This window comes from Scardinius erythrophthalmus, assembly GCF_964197995.2.
Source record: "Scardinius erythrophthalmus genome assembly, chromosome: 1".
Lineage (NCBI taxonomy): Eukaryota > Metazoa > Chordata > Actinopteri > Cypriniformes > Leuciscidae > Scardinius > Scardinius erythrophthalmus.
This window is the reverse complement of record NC_138221.1, coordinates 42991967-43014916: the sequence shown is the minus strand read 5'-3', so window position 1 is coordinate 43014916 and position 22950 is coordinate 42991967. Positions and strand designations below refer to the sequence as shown.

General features: G+C 41.8%; 2 protein-coding genes and 2 gene segments (V, D, J or C); all 4 read right to left on the bottom strand.

The window, feature by feature from the left end:
• Window positions 1-22950, bottom strand: part of LOC308697650 (immunoglobulin gamma-1 heavy chain-like) — a 460983-nt gene that overhangs the window by 290547 nt on the left and 147486 nt on the right. The window lies entirely within an intron of this gene.
• Window positions 1-22950, bottom strand: part of LOC308697676 (immunoglobulin heavy constant mu-like) — a 290700-nt gene that overhangs the window by 192500 nt on the left and 75250 nt on the right.
• The window catches only part of LOC308697667 (immunoglobulin heavy constant mu-like), a 439123-nt gene that overhangs the window by 368676 nt on the left and 47497 nt on the right, over window positions 1-22950 (bottom strand).
• The window catches only part of ighd (immunoglobulin heavy constant delta), a 509609-nt gene that overhangs the window by 445949 nt on the left and 40710 nt on the right, over window positions 1-22950 (bottom strand). The window lies entirely within an intron of this gene.

Below are 22950 nucleotides of genomic sequence, written 5' to 3'. Positions count from 1 at the left end.
ATCAGAACATCGTATAGAGATGAGGTTTGGCTCTTTTGACTCATGCTAGCAAACAGCACTTCCAACATGCTACACATGCTAGCACTGAATAGCTACATGCTAATAACTATTAGTTAAGTGCTATATCATGCCAAGATCATGCTAAGAACTCTATAAAGACTCCATAGTAACCATCTGTGACAACTACCAACCACCTAGCAACACCATAGCAACCGCCCAGAACACCCTAGCAACCGCCTAGTAACCGCCTAGCAACACCATAGCAACCACCCAGAACACCCTAGCAACCGCCTAGCAACCACCCAGAATACCTTAGTAACCGCCTAGCAACACCATAGCAACCACCAAAACACCCTAGCAACCGCCTAGCAACACCCTAGCAACCACCTAGAATACCCTAGCAACCACCTAGCAACACCCTAGCAACCACCAAGCATACCCTAGCAGCTGCCTAGCAACACCATAGCAACCACCCAAACACCCTAGCAACCGCCTAGCAACATCATAGCAACCACCTAGAACACCCTAGCAACCGCCTAGCAACACCCTAACAACCCCCAGAATACCCTAGCAACCGCCTAGCAACAGCATAGCAACACCTAGCAACACCATAGCAACCAACCAGAATACCCTAGCAACTGCCTAGCAACACCATAGCAACCACCAAAACACCCTAGCAACCGCCTAGCAACATCATAGCAACCACCTAGAACACCCTGGCAACCGCCTAGCAACACCCTAGCAACCCCCCATAATACCCTAGCAACAGCATAGCAACCACCAAAACACCATAGCAACCGCCTAGCGACAGCATAGCAACCACCAAAACACCCTAGCAACCGCCTAGCAACAGCATAGCAACCACCCAGAACACCCTAGCAACAGTATAGCAACCACCCAAAACACCCTAGTAACCGCCTAGCAACCACCCAGAATACCCTAGCAACCGCCTAGCAACAGCATAGCAACCACCCAGAACACCCTAGCAACCGCCTAGCAACCACCCAGAATACCTTAGCAACCGCCTAGCAACACCATAGCAACTACCCAGAACACCCTAGCAACCGCCTAACAACCACCCAGAACACCCTAGCAACCACCTAGCAACAGCATAACAACCACCCAGAACACCCTAGCAACCGCCTAGCAACACCATAGCAACCACTCAGAATACCCTAGCAACCGCCTAGCAACACCATAGCAACCACCCAGAACACCCTAGCAACCGCCTAGCAACACCATAGCGACCACCCATAACATCCTAGCAACCGCCTAGCAAAAAACGTTCTGGTCCGAACTTTCTCAAGCCAACTTCAAAGTTTGTCTCGACGAACTTTTGCATCTGGTTATTATTATTCTTCTTACTAAAAAATCTGACTCAAACTCCTCCTAGAGCTTTAACTCTACATACTCCAAAATCGGCTCAGACACTCAAACAGATCTGACTCGGTGTGCTATATCTTTTCAGACTGATCGGACTTACGGTTTTCCTACAAATGACGATCAAAACTCGGAAAAACTCCCATTGACTTAACATTGGGCATTCTAAAAAATTCAAATCCAGATTCAAACTCACCAACCGACAAAAATTCTAATCTAAACACCTTGAAGACTAAACCAAACTGCCGTTCTATTTATATTAGCCAATGAAACTCATTTAAACTAATAAACTCTAATCTCATACACTTATAAACTAATTAACTTAAATTTAATAACTAATTAACTAATAAACTCATGAATTCATAGACTTATGAACTCTTAAACTCATAAATTAATAAACTCTGAACTCTTAAACTCATTTAAACTTATAAACTCTAAACTCAAAAACTTGTACACTTATAAACTCATCAATTTATACACTTATAAACTCTAAACTCATAAACTCTGAGTGTGTGTGTGTGTGTCTGAGTGAGTGTGTGAGCGAGGTAGTCTGTGAGTGTGTGTGTGTGTGTATCTATCTACCTTATTTATCTATCTATCTCTCTGTCATAAACTTCAAACTACTTTAAACTTTAAACCAATTTAAACTTCTTAAGTTTAAAGCTCCCAGCTCCCAAGCAACTCCATAGCAACCAAACTTGAGTACCCTAGCAACCGTTTTGCAAGACCTATATCTCTGTATCAGAACATCGTATAGAGATGAGGTTTGGCTCTTTTGACTCATGCTAGCAAACAGCACTTCCAACATGCTACATATGCTAGCAGTGAATAGCTACATGCTAATAGCGATTAGTTAAGTGTTGAATCATGCCAAGATCATGCTAAAAACTCTATAAAAACTCCATAGTAACCATCTGTGACAACTACCAACCACCTAGTAACACCATATCAACCGCCCTGAATTCCATAGCAACCCCCCAGAACACCCTAGCAACTGCCTAGCAACCACCCAAAAGACCCTAGCAACCACCCAGAACACCGTAGCAACCACCCAAAAGACCCTAGCAACCACTCAAAACACCCTAGCAACCGCCTAGCAACCACCCAAAAGACCCTAGCAACCACCCAAAACACCCTAGCAACCGCCTAGCAACCACCCAAAAGACCCAAGCAACCACCAGAAATATCCTATCAACCGCCTAGCAACCACCCAAAAGACCCTAGCAACCACCAGAAATATCCTAGCAACCGCCTAGCAACCACCCAGAATATCCTAGCAACCACCCAAAACAGCCTAGCAACCACCCAGAACACCCTAGCAACCGCCTAGCAACCACCCAAAACACCCTAGCAACCACCCAAAAGACCCTAGCAACCACCCAAAAGACCCTAGCAACCGCCTAGCAACCACCCAAAACACCCTAGCAACACCATAGCAACCACCCAGAACACCCTAGCAACTGCCTAGCAACCACCCAGAACACCCTAGCAACCACCCAAAATACCCTAGCAACTGCCTAGCAACCACCTAAAAGACCCTAGCAACCACCGAAAATACCATAGCAACCGCCTAGCAACCACCCAAAAGACCATAACAACCACCCAAAATACCCTAGCAACCGCCTAGCAACCACCCAAAAGACCCTAGCAACCACCCAAAATATCCTAGCAACCGCCTAGCAACCACCCAGAATACCCTAGCAACCACCCAAAATATCCTAGCAACCGCCTAGCAACCACCCAGAACACCCTAGCAACCACCCAGAACACCCTAGCAACCACCCAGAACACCCTAGCAACCACCTAAAATACCCTAGCAACCGCCTAGCAACCACCCAGAACACCATAGTAACCACCCAAAATACCCTAGCAACCACCCAAAACATCCTAGTAACCACTCATAACACCCTAGCAACCGCCTAGCAACCACCCAGAACACCCTAGCAACCGCCCAAAATACCCTAGCAACACCATAGCAACCACCCATAACATCCTAGCAACCGCCCAGCAAAAAAACATTCTCCTCCAAACTTTCTCAAGCCAACTTAAAGTTTGTCTCGACGAACTTTCGCATCTAGTTATTATTATTATTCTTCTTACCAAAAAATTCCACTCAAACTCGTCCTAGAGCTTTAACTCTACATACTCCAAACTCGGCTCAGACACTCAAACTGTTCTGACTCGAGTTGCTTTATCTTTTCAGACTGATCGGACTTACGGTTTTCCTACAAATGACGATCAAAACTCGGAAAAACTCCCATTGACTTACATTGGGGAGTTCTAAAAAATTCAAATCCAGATTCAAACTCACCAACCGACAAAAATTCAAATCTAAACACCTTGAAGACTAAACCAAACTGCCGTTCTATATATATTAGCCAATGAAACTCATTTAAACTAATAAACTCTAATCTCATACACTTATAAACTAATTAACTTAAATTTAATAACTAATTAACTAATAAACTCATGAATTCATAGACTTATGAACTCTTAAACTCATAAATTAATAAACTCTGAACTCTAAACTCATTTAAACTTATAAACTCTAAACTCAAAAACTCGTACACTTATAAACTCTAAACTCATAAACTCTGAGTGTGTGTGTGTGTCTGAGTGAGTGTGTGAGCGAGGTAGTCTGAGTGAGTGTGTGTGTGTGTGTGTGTGTGTGTGTGTGTGTGTGTGTGTGTGTTTGTGTGTGTGTATCTATCTAACTTATTTATATATCTATCATAAACTTCAAACTACTTTAAACTACTTTAAACTTCAAACCACTTTAAACTTCTTAAGTTTAATGCTTCCAGCTCCCAAGCAACTCCATAGCAACCAAACTTGAGTACCCTAGCAACCGTTTTGCAAGACCTATATCTCTGTATCAGAACATCGTATAGAGATGAGTTTTGGCTCTTTTGACTCATGCTAGCAAACAGCACTTCCAACATGCTACACATGCTAGCAGTGAATAGCTACATGCTAATAGCAATTAGTTAAGTGTTGAATCATGCCAAGATCATGCTAAGAACTCTATAAAAACTCCATAGTAACCATCTGTGACAACTACCAACCACCTAGTAACACCATATCAACCGCCCTCAATACCATAGCAACCCCCCAGAACATCCTAGCAACCGCCTAGCAACCACCCAGAACACCCTAGCAACCACCCAAAATACCCTAGCAACCGCCTAGCAACCACCCAAAAGACCCTAACAACCGCCTAGCAACCACCCAAAAGACCCTAGCAACCACCCAGAACACCCTAGCAACCGCTTAGCAACCACCCAGAACACCCTAGCAACCACCCAAAAGACCCTAGCAACCACCCAAAATACCCTAGCAACCACCCAAAACACCCTAGCAACCACCCAGAACACCCTAGCAACCACCTAGCAACCACCCAAAAGACCCTAGCAACCACCCAAAATATCCTAGAAACCACCCAAAACACCCTAGCAACCGCCTAGCAACCACCCAAAAGACCCTAGCAACCACCCAAAATATCCTAGCAACCACCCAAAACACCCTAGCAACCGCCTAGCAACCACCCAAAAGACCCTAGCAACCACCCAAAACACCCTAGCAACTGCCTAGCAACGACTCAAAAGACCCTAGCAACCACCCAAAAGACCCTAGCAACCACCCAAAAGACCCTAGCAACCACCCAAAACATCCTAGCAACCACCCAAAACACCCTAGCAACTGCCTAGCAACCACTCAAAAGACCCTAGCAACCACCCAAAAGACCCTAGCAACCACCCAGAAAACCCTAGCAACCGCCTAGCAACCACCCAGAATACCCTAGCAACCACCTAGAACACCCTAGCAACCACCCAAAATACCCTAGCAACCACCCAAAAGACCTTAGCAACCACCCAGGACACCCTAGCAACCACCTAGCAACCACCCAGAACACCCTAGCAACCGCCCAAAATACCCTAAAAAATACATTAGGAACCACCCAGAACACCCTAGCAACCTTTGCGGCCCAAACTTTCTCAAGCCAACTTAAAGTTTGTCTCGACGAACTTTCGCATCTAGTTATTATTATTATTCTTCTTACTAAAAAATCGGACTCAAACTCGTCCTAGAGCTTTAACTCTACATACTCCAAAATCGGCTCAGACACTAAAACAGATCTGACTCGGTGTGCTATATCTTTTCAGACTGATCGGACTTACGGTTTTCCTACAAATGACGATCAAAACTCGGAAAAACTCCCATTGACTTAACATTGGGCATTCTAAAAATTCAAATCCAGATTCAAACTCACCAACCGACAAAAATTCAAATCTAAACACCTTGAAGACTAAACCAAACTGCCGTTCTATTTATATTAGCCAATGAAACTCATTTAAACTAATAAACTCTAATCTCATACACTTATAAACTAATTAACTTAAATTTAATAACTAATTAACTAATAAACTCATGAATTCATAGACTTATGAACTCTTAAACTCATAAATTAATAAACTCTGAACTCTTAAACTCATTTAAACTTATAAACTCTAAACTCAAAAACTTGTACACTTATAAACTCATCAATTTATACACTTATAAACTCTAAACTCATAAACTCTGAGAGTGTGTGTGTGTGTGTGTGTGTGTCTGAGTGAGTGTGTGAGCGAGGTAGTCTGAGTGAGTGTGTGTGTGTGTGTGTGTGTGTGTGTGTGTATCTATATAACTTATTTATCTATCTATCTCTGTCATAAACTTCAAACTACTGTAAACTTCAAACCACTATAAACTTCTTAAGTTTAAATCTTCCAGCTCCCAAGCAACTCCATAGCAACCAAACTCGAGTACCCTAGCAACCGTTTTGTAAGACCTATATCTCTGTATCAGAACATCGTATAGAGATGAGGTTTGGCTCTTTTGACTCATGCTAGCAAACAGCACTTCCAACATACTACACATGCTAGCAGTGAATAGCTACATGCTAATAGTGATTAGTTAAGTGTTAAATCATGCCAAGATCATGCTAAGAACTCTCTAAAAACTCCATAGTAACCATCTGTGACAACTACCAGCCACCTAGTAACACCATATCAACCGCCCTGAATACCTTAGCAACCGCCTAGCAACACCATAGCAACCACCCATAACAACCTAGCAACCGCCTATCAACCACCCAGAACAGCCTAGCAACCACCCATAACACCCTAGCAACCGCCTAGCAACCACCCTAGCAACCACCCAAAAACATCCTAGCAACCGCCTAGCAACCACCCAAAACACCCTAGCAACCACCCAAAAGACCCTAGCAACCACCCAAAACACCCTAGCAACCACCCATAAGACCCTAGCAACCACCTATAAGACCCTAGCAACTGCCTAGCAACCACCCAAAACACCCTAGCAACCACCCAAAAGACCCTAGCAACCACCCAGAAAACCCTAGCAACTGCCTAGCAACCACCCAAAACACCCTAGCAACCACCCAAAATACCCTAGCAACCACCCAAAACACCCTAGCAACCACTCAAAATATCCTAGCAACCGCCTAGCAACCAACCAAAATACCCTAGCAACCGCCTAGCAACCACCCAAAAGACCCTAGCAACCACCCAAAAATATCCTAGCAACCACCCAAAAGACCCTAGCAACCGCCTAGCAACCACCCAAAAGACCCTAGCAACCACCCAAAATATCCTAGCAACTGCCTAGCAACCACCCAAAACACCCTAGCAACCACCCAGAATACCCTAGCAACCACCCAAAATACCCTAGCAACCGCCTAGCAACACCATAGCAACCACCCAGAACACCCTAGCAACCACCTAGCAACCACCCAAAATACCTTAGCAACCGGCTAGCAACACCATAGCAACCACCAGAACACCCTAGCAACCGCCTAGCAACCACCCAAAATACCCTAGCAACCGCCTAGCAACCACCCAGAATACCCTAGCAACCCCCCAAAACAGCCTAGCAACCACCCAGAACACCCTAGCAACTGCCTAGCAACCACCCAGAACACCCTAGCAACTGCCTATCAACACCCTAGCAACCACCCAAAATACCTTAGCAACCGCTTAGCAACACCATAGCAACCACCCAGAATACCCTAGCAACCGCCTTAGCAACACCATAGGGACCACCCATAATATCCTAGCAACCGCCTAGCAAAAAACTTTCTGTTCCTAACTCCCTCAAGCCAACTTAAAGTTTGTCTCGACGAACTTTCGCATCTAGTTAAGTTGGCTTGAGAGAGCCAACTTACTGATATTGTATTTAAACTTATTAAGTTGGCTTGAGAGAGCCAACATATTGAAATCCTATTTAAACTTATTATTATTAAGTTGGCTTGAGAGAGCCAACATATTGAAATCCTATTTAAACTTATTATTATTATTATTATTATTATTATTATTATTCTGACCGTAAAAATTTACAACTCAAACTCCTCCTAGAGCTTTAACTCCACATACTCCAAACTCGGCACAGACACTCAAACTGATCTGACTCGCGTTGCTATATCTTTTCAGACTGATCCGACTTACGGTTTTCCTAAAAATGACGATCAAAACTCGAAAAAACTCATTCAAAAACTCCCATTGACTTACATTGGGGAGTTCTAAAAAATTCAAACCGACAAAATTTAAATCAAAATACCTTGAAGACTAAACCAAACTGCCATTCTATATACTATATGAGCCATTGAGACTCATTTAAACTAATGAACTCTAAACTCATACACTTATAAACTAATTCACTTATAAACTCATGAATTCATAGACTTATGAACTCTTAAACTCATAAATTAATAAACTCTGAACTCTTGAACTCATTTAAACTTATAAACTCTAAACTCATTAAAACTTATAAACTCTAAACTCAAAAACTCTTACACTTATAAACTCATCAATTTATACACTTATAAACTCTAAACTCATAAACTCTGAGTGTGTGTGTGTGTGTGTGTGTGTGTGTGTACACACACACACACACACACACACACACACACACACACACACACACTAAACTCATTTAAACTTAAACTCTAAACTCATTTAAACTTATAAACTCAAAACTCAAAAACTCGTAAACTACTTTAAACTTCAAATCACTTCTTAAGTTTAAAGCTTCCAGCTCCCAAGCAACTCCATAGCAACCAAACTTGAGTACCCTAGCAACCGTTTTGCAAGACCTATATCTCTGTATCAGAACATCGTATAGAGATGAGGTTTGGCTCTTTTGACTCATGCTAGCAAACAGCACTTCCAACATGCTACACATGCTAGCACTGAATAGCTACATGCTAATAACGATTAGTTAAGTGCTATATCATGCCAAGATCATGCTAAGAACTCTATAAAGACTCCATAGTAACCATCTGTGACAACTACCAACCACCTAGCAACACCATAGCAACCGCCCAGAACACCCTAGCAACCGCCTAGTAACCGCCCAGAATACCTTAGCAACCGCCTAGCAACACCATAGCAACCACCCAGAACACCCTAGCAACCGCCTAGCAACCACTCAGAATACCCTAGCAACCGCCTAGCAACACCATAGCAACCACCCACTAGCAACACCATAGCAACCACCCAGAACACCCTAGCAACCGCCTAGCAACCACCCAGAATACCCTAGCAACCGCCTAGCAACACCATAGCAACCACCCAGAACACCCTAGCAACCGCCTAGCAACCACCCAGAACACCCTAGCAACAGCATAGCAACCACTCAGAACACCCTAGCAACCGCCTAGCAACCACCCAGAATACCTTAGCAACCGCCTAGCAACACCATATCAACCACCCAGATAACCCTAGCAACCGCCTAGCAACCACCAAGAATACCCTAGCAACCGCCTAGCAACACCATAGCAACCACCCAGAACACCCTAGCAACCGCCTAGCAACACCATAGCAACCACCCAGAACACCCTAGCAACCGCCTAGCAACCACCCAGAATACCCTAGCAACCGCCTAGCAACACCATAGCAACCACCCAGAACACCCTAGCAACCGCCTAGCAACCACCCAAAACACCCTAGCAACAGCATAGCAACCACTCAGAACACCCTAGCACCCGCCTAGCAACCACCCAGAATACCTTTGCAACCGCCTAGCAACACCATATCAACCACCCAGAACACCCTAGCAACCTCCTAGCAATCACCAAGAATACCCTAGCAACCGCCTAGCAACACCATAGCAACCACCCAGAACACCCTAGCAACCGCCTAGCAACCACCCAAAACACCCTAGCAACCGCCTAGCAACCACCCAGAATACCCTAGCAACCGCCTAGAAACAGCATAGCAACCACCCAAAAGACCCTAGCAACCGCCTAGCAACCACCCAAAAGACCCTAGCAACCGCCTAGCAAAAAGCGTTCTGGTCCAAACTTTCTCAAGCCAACTTAAAGTTTGTCTCGACGAACTTTTGCATCTAGTTAAGTTGGCTTGAGAGAGCCAACATATTGAAATCCTATTTAAACTTATTATTATTATTATTATTATTATTATTATTATTATTCTGACCGTAAAAATTTACAATTCAAACTCCTCCTAGAGCTTTAACTCCACATACTCCAAACTCGGCACAGACACTCAAACTGATCTGACTCGCGTTGCTATATCTTTTCAGACTGATCCGACTTACGGTTTTCCTAAAAATGACGATCAAAACTCGGAAAAACTCATTCAAAAACTCCCATTGACTTACATTGGGGAGTTCTAAAAAATTCAAACCGACAAAAATTTAAATCTAAACACCTTGAAGACTAAACCAAACTGCCATTCTATATACTATATGAGCCATTGAGACTCAATTAAACTAATGAACTCTAAACTCATACACTTATAAACTAATTAACTTATAAACTCATGAATTCATAGACCTATGAACTCTTAAACTCATAAATTAATAAACTCTGAACTCTTAAACTCATTTAAACTTATAAACTCTAAACTCATTTAAACTTATAAACTCTAAACTCATTAAAACTTATAAACTCAAAACTCAATTAAACTTATAAACTAAACTCAAAAACTAGTACACTTATAAACTCATGCATTTATACACTTATAAACTCTAAACTCAAAAACTCTGAGTGTGTGTGTGTGTGTGTGTGTACACACACACACACACACACACACACTCAGAGTTTTTGAGTTTAGAGTTTATAAGTGTATAAATGCATGAGTTTATAAGTGTACTAGTTTTTGAGTTTAGAGTTTATAAGTTTTAATGAGTTTAGAGTTTATAAGTTTAAATGAGTTCAAGAGTTCAGACACACACACACACACACACACACTCACTCTAAACTCATTTAAACTTAAACTCTAAACTCAATTAAACTTATAAACTCAAAACTCAAAAACTTGTAAACTACTTTAAACTTCAAACCACTTTAAACTTCTTAAGTTTAAAGCTCCCAGCTCCCAAGCAACTCCATAGCAACCAAACTTGAGTACCCTAGCAACCGTTTTGCAAGACCTATATCTCTGTATCAGAACATCGTATAGAGATGAGGTTTGGCTCTTTTGACTCATGCTAGCAAACAGCACTTCCAACATGCTACACATGCTAGCAGTAAATAGCTACATGCTAATAGTGATTAGTTAAGTGCTAAATCATGCCAAGATCATGCTAAGAACTCTGTAAAGACTCCATAGTAACCATCTGTGACAACTACCAACCACCCAGTAACACCATAGCAACAGCCCAGAACACCCTAGCAACCGCCTAGCAACCACCCAGAACACCCTAGCAACCGCCTAGCAACAGCATAGCAACCACCCAGAATACCCTAGCAACCGCCTAGCAACACCATAGCAACCACCCAGAATACCCAAGCAACCGCCTAGCAACCACCCAGAACACCCTAGCAACCGCCTAGCAACCACCCAGAACACCCTAGCAACCAACCAGAACACCCTAGCAACCACCTAGCAACAGCATAGCAACCACCCAGAATACCCTAGCAACCGCCTAGCAACACCATAGCAACCACCCAAAACACCCTAGCAACCGCCTAGCAACACCCTAGCAACCACCCAGAACACCCTAGCAACCGCCTAGCAACACCATAGCAACCACCCAAAACACCCTAGTAACCGCCTAGCAACCACCCAGAATACCCTAGCAACCGCCTAGCAACAGCATAGCAACCACCCAGAACACCATAGCAACCGCCTAGCAACACCCTAGCAACCACCCAAAATACCTTAGCAACCGCCTAGCAACACCATAGCAACCTCCCATAACACCCTAGCAACCGCCTAGCAACCACCAAAATACCTTAGCAACTGCCTAGCAACACCCTAGCAACCACCAAAAATACCTTAGCAACCGCCTAGCAACACCATAGCAACCACCCAAAACACCCTAGCAACCACCCAGAACACCCTAGCAACCACCAAGCAACAACCTAGCAACAACCCAGAACACCCTAACAATCACCCAAAATACCTTAGCAACCGCCTAGCAACACCATAGCAACCACCCAGAACACCCTAGCAACCGCCTAGCAACCACCCAACATACCTTAGCAACCGCCTAGCAACACCCTAGCAACAACCCAAAATACCCTAGCAACCGCTTAGCAACACCCTAGCAACCACCCAGAACACCCTAGCAACCACCCAGAACACCTTAGCAACCCACTAGAAAACCCCCCAACAACTTTTTAACTTTAAACTACTTTAAACTTCAAACTAATTTAAACTTTAAGCTAATTTAAACTTCAAACTAATTTAAACTTTAAACTACTTTAAACTTCAAACTAATTTAAACTTTAAACTACATTAAACTTTAAACTAATTTAAACTTTAAGCTAATTTAAACTTTAAGCTAATTTAAACTTTAAGCTAATTTAAACTTTAAGCTAATTTAAACTTTAAACTACTTTAAACTTCAAACTAATTTAAACTTTAAACTACTTTAAACTTCAAACTAATTTAAACTTTAAACTACATTAAACTTTAAACTAATTTAAACTTTAAACTAATTTAAACTTTAAACTAATTTAAACTTTAGGCTAATTTAAACTTCAAACTAATTTAAACTTCAAACTAATTTAAACTTTAAACTACTTTAAACTAATTTAAACTCCAAACAATTTTAAACTTCTTCAAACTTTCTGGTCCAAACTTTCTCAAGCCAACTTAAAGTTTGTCTCGACGAACTTTTTAATCTAGTTATTATTAAGTTGGCTTGAGAGAGCCAACATATTGAAATCCTATTTAAACTTATTATTATTATTATTATTATTATTATTAAGTTGGCTTGAGAGAGCCAACATATTGAAATCCTATTTAAACTTATTATTATTATTATTATTATTATTATTATTCTTCTGACCGTAAAAATTTACAACTCAAACTCCTCCTAGAGCTTTAACTCCACATACTCCAAACTCGGCACAGACACTCAAACTGATCTGACTCGCGTTGCTATATCTTTTCAGACTGATCCGACTTACGGTTTTCCTAAAAATGACGATCAAAACTCGAAAAAACTCATTCAAAAACTCCCATTGACTTACATTGGGGAGTTCTAAAAAATTCAAACCGACAAAATTTAAATCAAAATACCTTGAAGACTAAACCAAACTGCCATTCTATATACTATATGAGCCATTGAGACTCATTTAAACTAATAAACTCTAAACTCATACACTTATAAACTAATTAACTTATAAACTTATGAATTCATAGACTTATGAACTCTTAAACTCATAAATTAATAAACTCTGAACTCTTAAACTCATTTAAACTTATAAACTTTAAACTCATTAAAACTTATAAACTCTAAACTCATTTAAAACATAAACTCTAAACTCAAAAACTCTTACACTTATAAACTCATCAATTTATACACTTATAAACTCTAAACTCATAAACTCTGAGTGTGTGTGTGTGTGTGTGTGTGTGTGTGTGTGTGTGTGTGTGTGTGTGAACACACACACACACACACACACACACACACACACACACACACACACACACACTAAACTCATTTAAACTTAAACTCTAAACTCATTTAAACTTATAAACTCAAAACTCAAAAACTCGTAAACTACTTTAAACTTCAAACCACTTCTTAAGTTTAAAGCTTCCAGCTCCCAAGCAACTCCATAGCAACCAAACTTGAGTACCCTAGCAACCGTTTTGCCCTAGTCAAACGAGTGGGAGACCTTCACGCGTTATCTATTAACGCCGCGTGCCTCAAGTTCGGACCTAATGACTCCAAAGTCATTCTCAGACCGAGGCATGGGTACGTTCACAAAATTTTGGGCACTCCCTTCAGAGCACAGGTCATTTCCCTCTCAGCCCAGCCAACGCACGGCAGCGAGGCCGATAGTAATCTCCTCTGCCCGGTCAGGGCGTTGAGAAACTACATTTCACGGTCCGCCGCTTTCAGGCGCTCGGAACAGCTCTTTGTTTCGTTTGGTGGGCGCACCAAGGGTCTCGCCGCCTCGAAACACAGCCTGTCCAGATGGATAGTGGACGCTATTGCTGCTGCTTATGCGTCTAAAGACCTGCAGTGCCCATTGGGCATTCGAGCTCACTCCACCAGAGGCATGGCCTCGTCGTGGGCGTGGTCCAGCGGGATTCCCATTCATGACATTTGTGCAGCGGCAGGCTGGGCCTCCCCCTCCACATTTGTTAGGTTTTACAACCTGGATGTTCCCGCCTTGCAGGCGAAAGTGTTATCAGTCTAAGTCTCGCGTATGCCAGCCCACTATCTGTGCGTGGGCTACGTTGTGTGATTTAGCTCTACTGGTTGAGCTGCACTATGCAGGGAATTGTCAGTTCGGACCGGTCGTGCCGCTCCTAACCCCCTAGTGTGTGCTTATGTACGGCGCTAGCCCTCTTGGGCCGCCCGGCTCTCTGCTATCACGTTCCCCGGGCTCTCCCTGGGACTCATTCAGTGGATGCTGGGCGCGCACGGCGTTGACAAGGGCGTTCCCGTAGCATAGCAACTACGCAATACGAGAGAACCTCTCGTAAGAGAACGTTTCGGTTACTAACGTAACCTCTGTTCTCTCTAGAAGAGGGAACGAGTATTGCGTAGCCCACCGTGCTCGCGCCACGAGCTCATTTCGCTTCATGCGACAGAAACCAGAGAAGCAGCCTCCGAGCCCTGTTTATATACGCTAAGCCACACCCCTTTTCGCGGGCTGTGACGCATTAAGCACGCCAAGCGCGCTCATTGGTCGTGACGTCACGCCAAGGGCTCAGCGGTAGGCTGCTGCAGTTGCCGCAGGGCAGCCAATGGGCACGCTAGTAAGCTTGCCCTAGGTCTGCAGGCTGCCGCACTGCGTTGACAAGATTATAAAAATTAAGGATAATTTTTTGGCTTCAGTATCTCGAGAAAGAAAGGCTTTCCCGTAGCGTAGCAACTACGCAATACTCGTTCCCTCTTCTAGAGAGAACAGAGGTTACGTTAGTAACCGAAACGTTTTAACTTAACAAACTCAACTCAACTCAACTTTATTTATAAAGCAAAATAAAAACAAAGACATAAAACAATGCAAACACATGACACACACAACTTACAAAGCATTATCAAATGCTAAAGAAAACAAATAAGTTTTAAGCGCACTCTGAAAAACACCCAATGAAGGACAAGTTTTCACAGACAGAGGAAGGTAATTCCAGAGCCTAGGAGCTGCAACAGAGAATGCCCGATCACCTTTTCATTTTAAACGGGGATTGCGGAACCATGAGAAGCAGTTGATCATTTGAGCGCAGAGATCTACTGGATTGACAGCGGCTGATTAAATCAGTAACATACTCAGGTGCTAGGTCATGCAGAGACTTAAAAACATACAACAGCGCTTTGTATTGAATTCTGTATCGTATGGGTAACCAATGTGGTTTAATTAACACCGGAGTAATGTGCTCTCTCTTCTTAGTACCAGTTAAAAGACTGGCAGCTGAGTTCTGAACGAGCTGCAAACGGGAGAGAGAAGCCTGACTCACACCCAGATACAACACATTACAATAATCAAAACGGGATGACACAAAGGCATGAACAACCTTCTCCATATTGTCAAAAGAAAGGATAGATTTCAATTTAGATTTTGATCTAAGATGGAAGAAACTATTCTTAACGACAGCATTGATTTGCCGGTCAAATTTAGGCTCCGAATCAAAAATGACACCAAGGTTCCTCACGCTAGACAGTTTTTTCCCTGGAAACAACCCCAGGCAGTCATCATCCACACACCCCTTATTTCCAAATAAAATCATCTCGGTCTTATCCTCATTTAATTGGAGAAAGTTATTCGCAAGCCAACACTTAACTTTCGGCCAAACATGCATGAAGAGACTGAATGGCACATTTATGCCCATGTTTCAGTGGTAAATAAATTTGAGAATCATCCGCATACAGATGTTACTGAATTCCATATTTCTCAAAAATCGAACCTAGAGGAAGCAAAGGGAAAATAGAATTGGTCCCAGTATAGGGCCCTGTGGAACCCCACACACAAGAGGTGCAATGGAAGAAAAAAATCCCCTAAACTGACTGAAAAAGTCCTATCCTTCAAATAGGAAGAGAACCAACAAACACGAGATTTAATTTCACCATAATATTGTGCTTTGCAACAAAACTGTTACAAGTTCAGATATTATTTATTTCAATCACGTTATGGGCAGGGCTTGACATTAACACCCGCCAACCCGCCAAATGCGGGTGGATTTTGCTCGTGGCGGGTAACACAGTCACTCCAACTAGCCACTTTGGCGGGTTGAGTAATTGTAGTATTTTCAAAAGGCATCTGAAATAAGTGTGACACTACGACACTACAACTCCCATAGGGCTGTCAACGAATATTCTAAATTCGAATATATATTCGAATAGTTTTAAAAAACAGAATTTCGAAGGTGAAAATTAATATTCGAATGAGGAAAAACGCCGGCGGTAGCAGAGGCGCGGCTGTCTGCTTTGCGAGTGGGCGCGCTGCCTGAGGGGTCATTAAGTTGGCTTGGAAAAGCCAACTTACTGATATTGTACTTAAACTTATTATTATTAAGTTGGCTTGAGAGAGCCAACTTACTGAAATCCTATTTAAACTTATTATTAAGTTGGCTTGAGAGAGCCAACTTACTGAAATCCTATTTAAACTTATTATAAAGTTGGCTTGAGAGAGCCAACATATTGAAATCCTATTTAAACTTATTATTATTATTATTATTATTATTAAGTTGGCTTGAGAGAGCCAACATATTGAAATCCTATTTAAACTTATTATTATTATTATTATTATTAAGTTGGCTTGAGAGAGCCAACTTACTGAAATCCTATTTAAACTTATTATTAAGTTGGCTTGAGAGAGCCAACATATTGAAATCCTATTTAAACTTATTATTATTATTATTATTATTATTATTATTAAGTTGGCTTGAGAGAGCCAACATATTGAAATCCTATTTAAACTTATTATTATTATTATTATTATTATTATTCTTCTGACCATAAAAATTTACAACTCAAACTCCTCCTAGAGCTTTAACTCCACATACTCCAAACTCGGCACAGACACTCAAACTGATCTGACTCGCGTTGCTATATCTTTTCAGACTGATCCGACTTACGGTTTTCCTAAAAATGACGATCAAAACTCGAAAAAACTCATTCAAAAACTCCCATTGACTTACATTGGGGAGTTCTAAAAAATTCAAACCGACAAAATTTAAATCAAAATACCTTGAAGACTAAACCAAACTGCCATTCTATATACTATATGAGCCATTGAGACTCATTTAAACTAATAAACTCTAAACTCATACACTTATAAACTAATTAACTTATAAACTTATGAATTCATAGACTTATGAACTCTTAAACTCATAAATTAATAAACTCTGAACTCTTAAACTCATTTAAACTTATAAACTTTAAACTCATTAAAACTTATAAACTCTAAACTCATTTAAAACATAAACTCTAAACTCAAAAACTCTTACACTTATAAACTCATCAATTTATACACTTATAAACTCTAAACTCATAAACTCTGAGTGTGTGTGTGTGTGTGTGTGTGTGTGTGTGTGTGTGTGTGTGTGTGTGTGTGTGTGTGTGTGTGAACACACACACACACACACACACACACACACTAAACTCATTTAAACTTAAACTCTAAACTCATTTAAACTTATAAACTCAAAACTCAAAAACTCGTAAACTACTTTAAACTTCAAACCACTTCTTAAGTTTAAAGCTTCCAGCTCCCAAGCAACTCCATAGCAACCAAACTTGAGTACCCTAGCAACCGTTTTGCAAGACCTATATCTCTGTATCAGAACATCGTATAGAGATGAGGTTTGGCTCTTTTGACTCATGCTAGCAAACAGCACTTCCAACATGCTACACATGCTAGCACTGAATAGCTACATGCTAATAACTATTAGTTAAGTGCTATATCATGCCAAGATCATGCTAAGAACTCTATAAAGACTCCATAGTAACCATCTGTGACAACTACCAACCACCTAGCAACACCATAGCAACCGCCCAGAACACCCTAGCAACCGCCTAGTAACCGCCTAGCAACACCATAGCAACCACCCAGAACACCCTAGCAACCGCCTAGCAACCACCCAGAATACCTTAGTAACCGCCTAGCAACACCATAGCAACCACCAAAACACCCTAGCAACCGCCTAGCAACACCCTAGCAACCACCTAGAATACCCTAGCAACCACCTAGCAACACCCTAGCAACCACCAAGCATACCCTAGCAGCTGCCTAGCAACACCATAGCAACCACCCAAACACCCTAGCAACCGCCTAGCAACATCATAGCAACCACCTAGAACACCCTAGCAACCGCCTAGCAACACCCTAACAACCCCCAGAATACCCTAGCAACCGCCTAGCAACAGCATAGCAACACCTAGCAACACCATAGCAACCAACCAGAATACCCTAGCAACTGCCTAGCAACACCATAGCAACCACCAAAACACCCTAGCAACCGCCTAGCAACATCATAGCAACCACCTAGAACACCCTGGCAACCGCCTAGCAACACCCTAGCAACCCCCCATAATACCCTAGCAACAGCATAGCAACCACCAAAACACCATAGCAACCGCCTAGCAACAGCATAGCAACCACCAAAACACCCTAGCAACCGCCTAGCAACAGCATAGCAACCACCCAGAACACCCTAGCAACAGTATAGCAACCACCCAAAACACCCAAGTAACCGCCTAGCAACCACCCAGAATACCCTAGCAACCGCCTAGCAACAGCATAGCAACCACCCAGAACACCCTAGCAACCGCCTAGCAACCACCCAGAATACCTTAGCAACCGCCTAGCAACACCATAGCAACTACCCAGAACACCCTAGCAACCGCCTAACAACCACCCAGAACACCCTAGCAACCACCTAGCAACAGCATAACAACCACCCAGAACACCCTAGCAACCGCCTAGCAACACCATAGCAACCACTCAGAATACCCTAGCAACCGCCTAGCAACACCATAGCAACCACCCAGAACACCCTAGCAACCGCCTAGCAACACCATAGCGACCACCCATAACATCCTAGCAACCGCCTAGCAAAAAACGTTCTGGTCCGAACTTTCTCAAGCCAACTTCAAAGTTTGTCTCGACGAACTTTTGCATCTAGTTATTATTATTCTTCTGAGACTAAAAATTTCTATATGAAACTCCTCCTAGAGCTTTAACTCTACATACTCCAAACTCGGCTCAGACACTCAAACTGTTCTGACTTAGTGTGCTATATCTTTTCAGACTGATCGGACTTACGGTTTTCCTAAAAATGACGATCAAAACTCGGAAAAACTCCCATTGACTTGCATTGGGGAGTTCTAAAAAATTCAAATTTAGATTCAAACTCACCAACCGACGAAAATTTAAATCTAAACACCTTGAAGACTAAACCAAACTGCCATTCTATATACTATAAGAGCCATTGAGACTCATTTAAACTAATGAACTCTAAACTCATACACTTATAAACTAATTAACTTATAAACTCATGAATTCATAGACTTATGAACTCTTAAACTCATAAATTAATAAACTCTGAACTCTTTAAACTCATTTAAACATATAAACTCTAAACTCATTTAAACTTATAAACTCAAAACTCAATTAAACTTATAAACTAAACTCAGAAACTTGTACACTTATAAACTCATGCATTTATACACTTATAAACTCTAAACTCATAAAGTCTGAGTGAGTGAGTGTGTGTGTGTGTGTGTGTGTGAACACACACACACACACACACTCACTCTTAACTCATTTAAACTTAAACTCTAAACTCATTTAAACTTATAAACTCAAAACTCAAAAACTCGTAAACTACTTTAAACTTCAAACCACTTTAAACTTCTTAAGTTTAAAGCTTCCAGCTGCCAAGCAACTCCATAGCAACCAAACTTGAGTACCCTAGCAACCGTTTTGCAAGACCTATATCTCTGTATCAGAACATCGTATAGAGATGAGGTTTGGCTCTTTTGACTCATGCTAGCAAACAGCACTTCCAACATGCTATACATGCTAGCAGTAAATAGCTACATGCTAATAGCGATTAGTTAAGTGCTAAATCATGCCAAGATCATGCTAAGAACTCTGTAAAGACTCCATAGTAACCATCTGTGACAACTACCAACCACCTAGTAACACCATAGCAACAGCCCAGAACACCCTAGCAACCGCCTAGCAATACCATAGCAACCACCCAGAACACCCTAGCAACTGCCTAGCAACCACCCAGAATACCCTAGCAACCACCTAGCAACACCATAGTAACCACCCAGAACACCCTAGCAACCGCCTAGCAACCACCCATAACACCCTAGCAACCGCCTAGCAACCACCCAGAATACCTTAGCAACCGCCTAGCAACACCATAACAACCACCCAGAACACCCTAGCAACCGCCTAGCAACACCATAGCAACCACCCAGAATACCCTAGCAACCACTTAGCAACACCCTAGCAACCACCCAAAACACCCTAGCAACCAACCAGAATACCCTAGCAACCGCCTAGCAACCACCCAAAACACCCTAGCAACCACCTAGCAACCACCCAGAACACCCTTGCAACCGCCTAGCAACACCCTAGCAACCACCCAGAACACCCTAGCAACCGCCTAGCAACCACCCAGAACACCCTAGCAACCGCCTAGCAACCACCCAGAACACCCTAGCAACCGCCTAGCAACACCATAGCAACCACCCAGAACACCCTAGCAACCGCCTAGCAACCACCCAGAACACCTTAGCAACCACCCAAAACACCCTAGCAACCAAACAGAATACCCTAGCAACCGCCTAGCAACCACTCAAAACACCCTAGCAACCACCTAGCAACCACCCAGAACACCCTAGCAACCGCCTAGCAACACCATAGCAACCACCCAGAACACCCTAGCAACCGCCTAGCAACCATCCAAAATACCTTAGCAACCGCCTAGCAACACCATAGCAACCACCCAGAACACCCTAGCAACCGCCTAGCAAAAAAAACGTTCTGGTCCAAACTTTCTCAAGCCAACTTAAAGTTTGTCTCGACGAACTTTTGCATCTAGTTATTATTATTATTCTTCTGTTAAAAACTGTTGACTCAAACTCGTCCTAGAGCTTTAACTCTACATACTCCAAACTCGGCTCAGACACTCAAACTGATCTGAAGTTAGTTGCTATATCTTTTCAGACTGATCGGACTTACGGTTTTCCTAAAAATGCCGATCAAAACTAGGAAAAACTCCCATTGACTTACAATGGGGAGTTCTAAAAAATTCAAATCTAGATTCAAACTCACCAACCGACAAAAATTTAAATCTAAACACCTTGAAGACTAAACCAAACTGCCGTTCTATATACTATATGAGTCATTGAGGCTCATTTAAACTAATAAACTCTAAACTCATACACTTATAAACTAATTAACTTATAAACTCATGAATTCATAGACTTATGAACTCTTAAACTCATAAATTAATAAACTCTGAACTCTTAAACTCATTTAAACTTATAAACTCTAAACTCATTAAAACTTATACACTCTAAACTCATTTAAAACTTATAAACTCTAAACTCAAAAACTCTTACACTTATAAACTCATCAATTTATACACTTATAAACTCTAAACTCATAAACTCTGAGTGTGTGTGTGTGTGCTGTGTGTGTGTGTGTGAACGAACACACACACACACACACACACACACACACACACTCTAAACTCATTTAAACTTAAACTCTAAACTCGTAAACTACTTTAAATTTCAAACCACTTTAAACTTAAGTTTAAAGCTTCCAGCTCCCAAGCAACTCCATAGCAACCAAACTTGAGTACCCTAGCAACCGTTTTGCAAGACCTATATCTCTGTATCAGAACATCGTATAGAGATGAGGTTTGGCTCTTTTGACTCATGCTAGCAAACAGCACTTCCAACATGCTACACATGCTAGCAGTGAATAGCTACATGCTAATAGCGATTAGTTAAGTGCTATATCATGCTAAGAACTCTATAAAGACTCCATAGTAACCATCTGTGACAACTACCAACCACCTAGTAACACCATAGCAACCACCCAGAACACCCTAGCAACCACCTAGCAACCACCCAGAATACCCTAGCAACCACCTAGCAACACCATAGCAACCACCCAGAACACCCTAGCAACCGCCTAGCAACACCATAGCAACCACCCAGAACACCCTAGCAACCCACTAGAAAACCCCCAACAACTTTTGAACTGTAAACTACTTCATACTTTAAACTGCTTTAAACTTCAAACTGATTTAAACTTTAAACTACTTTAAACTTTAAACTAATTAAAACTTTAGACTAATTTAAACTTTAAACTAATTTAAACTTCAAACTAATTTAAACTTTAAACTAACCCTAACTTCAAACTACTTTAAACTCCAAACTATTTTAAACTTCTTCAAACTTTCTGGTCCGGCTTTCTCAAGCCAACTTAAAGTTTGTCTCGACGAACTTTTTAATCTAGTTTTATATCTGCCTGTTGAATTCTTACATTTTGAGCGAATTTAAGTTGATATCAATGAAGAACAAAAGCTGGAATGTGGACAGAGGAAGGGTTCGTACGTGGTCTGTAAAAATACTGGCGATATCAGGTAAGAAAACATTTTTCAGTCCTTATAGCAGTCAGTTAAATTAACGTTAACGTTTATGGACATGAGTAACGTTAACAGTCATAGGCTTAATGCAACCTTATACGTTCAATAAGTTATCTGTGTGTGTTTTTGTACTGCTGTAGCAATATAAGCACGTATTTAAATGTAATTTAGTACCATCTGACATTGCTGTGTTTTGTTGTTGGTAACGTTGTGTGTTTAATGTCAGCTAACGTTAGTTTAAAAACGCATGCCCAGCTAACAATTTAACGTTCTGGGAACGTTAGTTTTTGGTTCCCAGAACGTTCCCAAGAACGTTCCCTATTGGTTAGCCAGGAAAGTTTTCTTTACGTTAATAGAACGTTCCCTATAGGTTAGGGGAACGTTCCCGGAACGTTCCCGAAAGGTTCCCAGAACGTTCCCGAAAGGTTCCCGCAAGGTTCTCGTAACGTTCCCGGAAGGTTAG